At 33.1% G+C, this 10296-nt stretch overlaps 1 long non-coding RNA gene across 1 annotated transcript; it reads left to right on the top strand.

The window, feature by feature from the left end:
* The first annotated feature begins 3890 nt into the window (after positions 1-3890).
* Positions 3891-10280, top strand: LOC111637692. Its single transcript, XR_002758732.1, has 4 exons — positions 3891-4160; positions 9313-9363; positions 9469-9628; positions 10026-10280. It is a non-coding gene; the product is annotated as an uncharacterized LOC111637692 (long non-coding RNA).
* The last annotated feature ends 16 nt before the right edge of the window (positions 10281-10296 follow it).

Here is a 10296-nt window from a genome sequence, read left to right as displayed (position 1 = left end):
GTTTTAACTTTTCACCTTATTAATATTTTTATATATTTTCAAAGTTAAACACTATAAATAACCAGTCTTTTTGAATTAGGTTTAAAATTTTCAATTCGATAAGTCTACTTGATATTCACATCCGTAAAAACTGAAAGTTATCACTTAATAATTTTCGTACCTTGCATAGACATTATCCATTTTTTCGTCATTCTCTAAACCCGAAATTACAAAGTTACTCTTCTTCTTTATCCTCCAGTTTCAAAAACTTTAGATGTAGGCTAAATTTTTACGTATTGCATTTATTTCTGCGTGTGATTTGTCATTTATAACGTTACCTGTTGCTTTATCAATTTCGTGGACAGGGAGTATAAATTCAAGATCTACCGTAGCAGTGTCTATATTTTCAATACAGGCAATACAATACAAAATATTTTCAATAATTTTGTTCTATCTGATCAATCTAAAAGTACCTGTAATTTACTATTTGAAAACGGTTGTAGTTTAAATAAAACTTTAATTCTTTCTTGATCGTTAATCCCATTATTGGCACATATCTAAGAAAAGATCACTACCTCTGTCGACTCACCTCTAACATTTTACTCGCTTTCAATTCTCTTTTTTACGTTTTATTTTGATCCATCATGAAATAGTTACAAAAAGTTTTCGTTCTTTCAGAAGTGTATTTAATTATTTTTCAGAAAAGTAACAGTAATGGGTTAAATCACAAGAGAGCAAAGTATTCACGCCAACAGCCATGATAATCGGACAGCGCCCTACTTCTTTAATATTTTGAGGTGTAAGTACTTAGTATTTAAAAAAAATAATTAATAAATTAGTAAATTATTATATATTATAAATTATATTATATTATATTATATTATCAAACGTGCAATTATTTATTGTGACATCATCAAATGACAGGCTACAATTTTTAATAAAATTTTTCATTTATTTCATTTAATATATATTTTTTTCATCTTAAATTACTCGTGTGCTGTCCTTGTTTATAATACTTTTCTATTTAGCAAGAGTCATGTAGTCTTTCATCTAACTCCTTACAGGTGAAAGCTTTCAGTTAAAACAATGTAACTTCGAATTTCAAAAGAAAGATTGCATAGTGTTAGTTTACTGGGAACCACATTCCCATAATGTGTCCACATTTGGTCTCTGTTATCTCTTCTCTAACGAACACTTTTAAGCTTAAGTAAAGGCAGACAGACAGCACTAAGAATTTATGAATCTACAATGTCTTCAAACTGCATCTTAATAAAGGATAAAATGTCCTTCTCAAACCACTTGAGTAATAAAACAAAAACAAAACTTTTAAATACTAGTAACAGAACGCCGAAAACGTTCGAATTTTTCGTTAAAGTTCTGTTACTATTTTAAAGTTTTGTTTATTTTTTTTAACTCTTTGTCATTACAGTGCCTAGTATTATTGAATGTACGCAGTCGATCGGATCATGATTATTGATGCGTCTTTAAGAAGAAAACGGTCATTTTTCAGCTGAATACTGATGTGAGAGCCGTGAATTACATGAAAGAAATTTATTTGAAAAGACCTTTAAATCAAAGAAAAAAAACCCACGAAAAATTATTTTACATATTACTAGGATGTGGAATATTCAGGTTAATAAGGCAACAGTTTTTTTACCTTAACTATTGTATAAAATGAGACAGAGAAACGAAACATTATAAAGGCTCAATACCTCAAGGAGATACTCAATTTAAAAAGTTACAGGTGTATCACGTTAAAAGTAATTAAATGCATTTTATTTTTTGTAAATGACACTTTCAAGGTTTCCTCAATCTTTGCGCAGACATTCCTCTACTCTTGGGTACATATCAACCATTAAACACTGAAACATTTCCAACAGTGTTCAGGTAATTTTTTCTCTAATTCTGACTTAGAGCTCAGAATTACTGTATGGGAAGTTAATCTATACTTTTTTTCAAATATCTTCACAAAAGAATCACATGGCAACAATCTTCTGAACAAAGAAATGTCACTATTACTAGAGATAACTTTACGGGCAACGACTTCTTACAGCAGTTATAGATATTTTGGTTTTATAAGCTGCATCTTGTTGGAACCATGTCTGATCATTAACAATAGGAAATATACTTAATTCTTGCATCAAAACCGTCAAACTACAAGTAGGAATGCTAAGTGCTGTGGACTAACTTCGATAGCAGTTCTCACATTCACGATATTCTCTAGGGCAGTATTTTTCAACCTGTGGGTCGCGACCCCCAGTGGGTCGCAAAGCCATACACGGGGGGTCGCGGGTAAAAGAAAAAGACAAGTGTTTGTAGGTCCTACACTACAATAAAAAAACTACAATTTCAGTGAGAGGCTGTGCCTGTTTATTATACAGTACAATTAGTTTTTTGATCGATATTTAAATTTCAACAGAAAGAAAATTAAATACGTAGTTTTTAAAATCACTGATATAGATTTTAATATTGGCGTGGGGGGTCGCCAAAATTTTTTAACTTGTAAAGGGGTCGCGTATTCAAAAAGGTTGAAAAACACTGCTTTATACATTGATACTGTTATTTTCTGCTGTGTAATAGGGACAAATGGTGCTTTTTATAGTGTGAAATAAATTTTGTGCTCTTTTTAAACATATAAATCTTCATTTTAAATTTTGAAAATAAAAGATATATTAAACTGCTTGCTGCGATTATGACTTAAACTAGTAACGAGAGTTGCGTAACTTTCCCGGCTATTATGAGTTTTTATTTTTAAAAACTCATAATAGCCGGGAACCGAATTGTACGTATTCCACAACAACCGAATTGTACGTATTCTAAAGCAGACGTATACCGAGGTATCGCCAGCACACCGTTTTTCAGTTATCCAAAGCATAAGCGAATTCTCAACATCATTTAATGTTTCGATCACTGTTTAGAAATTAATTCAATTCCTTTCGCAACGTTAGCAGATTTAATAATGTCTTTATTTTTCACGATCGTCGTTCTTGGAATATGGTATGCAACAGTTAAATCTCGAACACGCGTGCCACCTTCATCTTTCTCAACAATCTTTTTTTTCAATTCCATTGTGATTCTAGTCAATTTTTTAGTTTGCTGTCGCTTTTCATTTGCCTTTTTGCGATTCATGATTAATAAAAATATTAAAATTTTATTTACGAATTAAAATCAGAGGAAATTTAACAAAGTTATAAACCGTGGCACCGCGAACATCTAGTCTGGTCTAGTACAACGATAGTGCTACTCGTTCAAAGATGGCGCGTATAATTGAATTAAGTCGTATACCGAACAAAAGTCGTATACCGAGCAAAATTTGTTTCGTCCAAACAGGACGTTTTCCGAATTGTACGTATTCTAAAGCAGACGTATACCGAGGTACCACTGTATTATTTTAGATGCGGGTTTTTGCGTGTTTGATTGCGTTTTAATAGGGTACGTCAAGAGAATGTACACTAAAAAGAAATTTTTCGAAAAATTTCTCCCCCCCCACGGGGGGAAGTGTTATACGTTTATAATAGATACATTTTGAGCCACAACAACGCGTGGCGGGGTCTGCTAGTAGGATATAAATTATGAATCTTTTGTTTTTAATTATCTGAAATGAAATATGCAATTTTTGCTTTCCTGGCTGTTACGTGTACATAACAAGGGAAAGTATTGTAAAGAAATTAATAGACGTAAATTTGTAGTGTTTAATTAAAATTTCGGTTAAGTTTTTTATCATATTTTATTTAATTTTATCAAAATCGAAATAAATTACAGTCAAACCAGTCAATGCGAATAACATATTAAACAACTTTCAAGTAAAATATCATTTGAAATTTTATTCTCAAATATTCCGTTTTTGAAAAAAGTAATAAATTTATTTTAAGAAATTTTTTTGTATTTTGAATTACAGACGGCGCCACTTAATTACTTTTTGAATTACAGATTCCGTTGCGAGAGTCGGCTTGACAAACGTTTAAAGTAACGATATACATTAATTTTAAATAAAGCATTAACTAGAAAAGAAAAGCGGCCGATAACATATGGAAGAGGAAAAGGGTTGATGGAGAAAGATATAAAGAGATTTTTTGGTGTCTTACAATTTAGAATGAAATTTAAATTTATGCAATAACCGTAAGGAATATTAAAAGTTTCTGATGTTTCTTCGTTAATTTGTTGATTGGTGTAAAGAAAACGTAAGTACATTTCTATATGTTTTGAAAGATTCGAATACAGATTTTTAGGACAAGATTAAAAATCCTGCAACGAGTTGCTTAACTTTCTCGGCAACATATGGTGGAGCCATCTGTTACGATATTTTATTTTAAATATTTTTAATTATTATAAAATGGCAAAAATCTTAATTTTGTGGATAGGGATGAGTTTTATAAAATCTTGTAAATGCTAATAACGAGGAAAATCGACATTATGCCCGACCCTACCGGAGATACACACGACCGCCTTTATTTTTCTACCCCTCGACCTTCAGTCATCAAAATTTAATAGCATTAATCTCCCTAATAAACAGATCTCTCTGCAAAATTTCAGAAATTTTTGACAAAATGTACAGGAGTTATTGAGCTTGAAATACAGCGAACAAAATCGTGTCCTCCTCACACATCCATTCATACATAGAGAAAAAAAATCCCGATTTTTTTTGCATTTCTCAACATTTCAATGTCTCCTGAGTCCAAAAATGTAAAAATCCGGGGGGTCATTTTTTTGACCGATCGCCATACTTTTCTTCTGTTATATATAATAGCCGGTAAAGTAAAAATGCTCGATTTATATAACTGTAATTGTTTGTGAAACTTGTAAAACACGAGGTAGAAACACTTCGATAGAAAGTCAAATATATTTTTGGCATTTCAAATACGAAAATTAGTTATAAAGTTATCCGTGATATTACTTTATCGTCTTCATTTCGGTTTGTATTGTGCAAAAAAACAAATAACTTCAAATTACTTTCCGTTTTCTAAGTTATACAGTAGTTTAAAGCGGTACAAAATTTTCTACATTTATTCACTTAACTTGTAATTGTGAAATTTTTAAAATGTCATATTTTCTTATTGTAGTTAATATACATTACCCTTTTTAAGTTAAGCGACTCGACAATCTGAATAAGCAGTCACTTCTTAACATTATTCTGACTTCCTTAAATTTCAGAATAAATGGTATAATACGTTCCTACCAAAATACATTGCAAGATATTTTATGCAAGGTATAATAACTTACATCAACGTATATCAATAGGTTAAGGTGAGTACGGTCAAGTTTTCCAGAAAAATGGGAAAAGAAGATGGATACAGTATTAGAAATAATCTGGCACGTTTGCTTACGTTTTTACAATGCAAAATATTTCCCTGCTTTAAGCTTTTTGTCTTTACATAACTATTCTTTTTCCAGTCCGCCTCCTTGCTTAAATATCTAGGATTCATCGTACATTATTGATAAGGCGTTTAAATTGCAGTGTTGTTAATTATTTCATGAAAAACTAGCTGTTACCCGCGACTTTGCCCGCGCGGATTTTGCAAGCAAACCCCATTTATATTCAGTATTTCAACAACCATAGTAATTGTTATATAACACCTACCGCCGAGAATGATGAGAATTGCTGAGAATCAAACAAACTGTTTTTAATTTGATCAATTTTCTGGAACGTTTACAATCATTCTATAATCGAATCAATATGTAATAACAAATTCGAATTTAAAATGGGTCGAACATTTGGTTAAAATATCGAAATATATAAAAATATTTATAACAATGTCTGAAATGTTATCAATTTAATACAGCTAAGTACTCAATGAAGATTAAACGTAGTTGAAAACAAAAAAGTGCATCTAAAATAGTAGAGTAGAAGCCGTTTTTCTGGTTAAGCCTTAATCCTCTCCCTCTCCCCCCGCGGGGAGAATTTCGAAAAATCCCTTATTGAGCGTTTTCATGACGTACCCTAACTGTACAAAATCTCACCTCTAGGTTCAGCGGTTTGCTCTGGTCGATGAATCAATCAATCAGGACAAGTAATTTAATATATTTAGATAATTCCTACAATCTGTGCAATTAAATTCCCGACATTACCTTTCGTGTTTTTTTTTTTTGTTTTTCCGCCCTGTGGGCACTAAAAAGACCTCTTTTAGCAAGCCCATTATAGGTTTGGCCAGGTCCTCAATGGGCGGCCGGGTGGTGAGAGACGGGGGCCGACATATCCGGTCCGATCACCCCCCTGAAAAATTCACAGGGATTTTTTCGATCCCGGGATCCCCAAACAGGTAGACTGCCACCTTGACCGCATGAGTTCCCGACCTAATATGATAGACTATTGATATATTCAAATATAAATTATCCTCAGTGAATTCGTTTCTCTTCTCAGTCACTAAGCCAATGACGATGAATTGAGACGGTTGGGACCTTATCAAAACTGTAAAACATACCAATAGGAGGAAAAAAGTCAAAGGAACCTCTACAAGCGACCTTCGCGAGATACAGCCTCCAAAAATCAGGTCGTTTCGCTCTGCTAAGACTATTTAGCCCAGGTGAATATGCCGGCTTTGAGTATCCCACTTGATTACCTGATGTTGTCTAGTTTTAGGAGGTGTGGAAGCTAGCTCGAAGCGCACGACTACATGCGGAGCATGGAGAATAGACAGTACATTGATACGTTAAAAATTGACCTTTGGAGGCGAATATCTCGCGAAAGGTGTCATGGTTCCTTTGGCTTCTTAGCTCGTATAGGCAGGGTTCGTACAGATCTGGAAAGTCAGGGAATAAGATTTTTAGCAGAAAAGTCAGGGAATCCGCAAATACTGCGGAATTCACTCTCTCCCCCTTTTGATCCGAACACGTCTTTAAATTCGGTTTGGTAAAGGGAGGTGTACGAAAACCAGAGCGATCAAACAAATGGCAAGATTTTCGCAGCTTATATCTCGTAAACTATAAATGATAATCTAACGATTTAAATTTTATTGAATGGGAGGTTTATGTCTGTATTTTAAATGGTAGCTATTGGGGGTGTGCAGCCGTATGAGAGTGGGGTAGCAGTCGCGCGTGAACACCGAAAATGGCGACGCGGTGCGGCGTTTGGGCAACGAAACTTTGGATAGCAAAGAAACAGGACGTCGAAATTGGTGTCGATTTGTATAGAACGACAGAATCTACAATATTATTTAGCAATAATAATCGATAAAATAAAATTTGTAAAGATATAAGCCGATAAGTGTGCGGGTCGGAGAAAATTTTCATAATGTTGATGAAATTGCAAAGGAATTACGAACAGAAATGTAAGAGACGTATATCGTTGGTAAGAAAAATTGAAAAGGAATCAGAAAAGCCCAAAATGACTAATCCCAATCTGCATCGATTGACATTAGTCATTTTGGGCTTTTTCCAGCGCATCAACTTCAACGTGAATATTTCGACTGCGCCCGCCGTCCGAACAGATACATATTGACTTGGAACGTGATAACCACCAAGACTATACGCGTACACATTATACCCCCCCTAAAAAAACAAAAAACAAATCAACCCCTAAAACAATGCCAATGGGGCCCCAAAAAAAACCTCCCAAATTTTTTTTTACCTATGTGACGTTTGGTTAACTCATTGCAGTCAGTCGATGCCATTGGGGAGACAAAATCTCCCGTATACAACGATACGAGACATTTTGGATTGCGTGGCGTACTTCATGCAATTTATGTATTTTTATTCGTTGTATTCTTCGCTGCAGGCCACATACAGTATGTGGAGATGATCAATCCGTCAAAATTAGTAGGACTATTATTTGTGATGTCTTCTCTCTCGCTGCAAATTTCCATCTTTGGATGGTCCGCTGAATTTCGGAAGTGTACCAAAACATTGCCGTAGAATTAAAATCGGGTTTTAAAAAACACCATCGACAACGACCTTTCTCCCTCTTGTGGAGTGGGCGATTGCTTCTGTTTAAATTAATTTGAATTTCCCGCCTCCTCGCGTTAAGAAAATTAGATTGTTCGACGCGACGTGAGTCTTTTTTCTTATTTAAATAAAAATTACGAATTAATTTAAATTAAATCGTGAATTTATGACATAGAAATGATGTAGTTAATTACGTAATCGATTTTACGTAAAGTATCGTTTTTTGTAAGTGAATAAAGTGTGTTTTAATAGAAAGTTATATAGTTGTGTACAAAATGGGCTTAAATAGACTTGGTCGAATATTGATTATTGGAAAGGGAAAATGTAGAGACGTGAATTAATAAGTCAGGGAATAATGTCGTAATTGGTCAGGAAATGTCAGGGAATCACGAATGGAATTGTCTTTACTGACCCTGTATAGGGGGATCTTCAATTCCGGTGGTCGAAACCCTTCATTCAGAGCTTGAATCTTAGCCTCGGTGAATTTCTTCTCTGTAAATCTCGTTTCTGTTTTTGTTGCACTTTCATGAGTAAGACAAAATGAATGGTAGCTGTTGTAGATCTCATAAACCAGTGTTTCTCAACGGGGGCGATATCGCCCCCATGTGGGCGTTTTTCCATGATGAGGAACTAATTAGTAACAATTTATATTTTGGGGGCTAAAAACAATTTTCTGGGCGATATAGTAAAAGATTATATTAAGAATAATTAGATATTTTATTCGTTATATCGTGCAATAATTAAACAAAAAACATTATACTAGTCAATAGTCTATTCGATGCAGTACGAATTTGGCGTTAGCCTCGGCATCGGAATTTTGAAGTGAAGGGGACGATACTACGTAACTGTTTTATTGAAGGGGCGACGATTCGTTAGAGGTTGAGAAACACTGTCATAAACAAAGAAGATTGCCTTTTCATCATCTCTTCGACTTTGTCTTTTTGATTTCGAATCAATAATGTTGATTAAAGAAAATCTCGATAATTATTACATTGGAATAAAAAAACAAAAATCAGTTAACTTCTTACGAAACAGAACAGGAAATTTTCTGAAAACATTTCTTATTATATGAAATGAAGCTTATGAACTTGACATGAGCAGTATTGTAAGTCCTTTGTGTTCTCTCGTTGAGTCAAGTCCCTTCATAACTGTAGACAAAATGTACAGTAAGTAGCTTTCTACTTCTTTACTGAAGATATTTTAAAGACATTTTTCATGAAGAAGTTAGAAACGTTTCGGTGTTTATAAGTTTTAATTCTGCAAGGAAAGATGTAAAACATGATATATAGAAAGGTGTATTCTTCATAAACTACAGTATTACTTGGTCTACTTTTATTCTAAACATCGCTTCTAAAATACTTCGGACGCTGTAATGAATGACACTTACGTATTCGGTTAATACGTATAAATACATATCCTTTAATAAAAGTTAATTTGGATTCGTTTCTTTTTCAGATTTCAAGTGAAGATGTAATTTTCTGGTGTAAAACGTCGAAGAAAGAATCTGTAGAATTATTTGTTTTAAATTTGAATTATTTAACTAGAGTTAGAAAATAATGTGTGCCGTTATTCCCGTATCTTATTTAACAGAGAACTTTTTATTATTTTCAGATCCATTCTCGGCCAATAGAGGACATTTCTGTGTAATGACTGGAGAATTGTTTCCAAGAAAACAGAAAAGTTGAAGGATGTATTTATCTTCTTTACGAAATACTGAAATTGAAGTCACTCATAGAAAGATACATGAATACATCAATAAGAAGAATTTTATGTAAATGAAGGAAAACAGAAGTTTAAATGAAGATGTTTTAATTAATTAAAATTATATTTTATTTTGTAAAATACACTTTATATAAATTGTTTTGAGAAAATATATGTATAAATAACATTAATTTTGATTGTAATTATGCATGTTAATATTTTGTGAACACTGGTGTAAGCAGTTATTGTATATGCTGTAAAGATATCATTCAGGTAGTTTTAAGCTTTAAATTTTAGTTTAAGAAAACTTATGAGGAAGATACAAATTACTTTTCTATCTGCGCACAAAATTTTAAAAATACTGCGCTTAAATCTACATTTTAATATATTTGATTGACAATAAGTTTAACAGTTGCTTTCAGGCGTTTTTTTATGTTTTCATTTATCGTATTTTTCATGTTTTACAGATTTATCTCATCGTAAAACAAAGAATGAGAAGTATCGATGTGAAAGTTGCAAGAAAGAATTCATTTCGAAGATTGGATTTAAATGCCATCAGAAGATTCACACTGGAGAAGGACTCTTGTCTTGCAAATACTGTAATCGTCAGTTCAACCATTCCACCAATTTATTTAATCACGTCAAGATTCATACCGGAGAGAAACCATTTACCTGTGATCATTGCAAACAACGTTTTGCACTAAAACAACATCTGATACGACATCTGCGAACTCATAC

This window comes from Centruroides sculpturatus, unplaced genomic scaffold (assembly GCF_000671375.1).
Source record: "Centruroides sculpturatus isolate CEXI.00-Female unplaced genomic scaffold, Cexi_2.0 scaffold697, whole genome shotgun sequence".
NCBI classification, from domain to species: domain Eukaryota; kingdom Metazoa; phylum Arthropoda; class Arachnida; order Scorpiones; family Buthidae; genus Centruroides; species Centruroides sculpturatus.
This window is presented reverse-complemented; position numbering and strand designations above follow the sequence as displayed.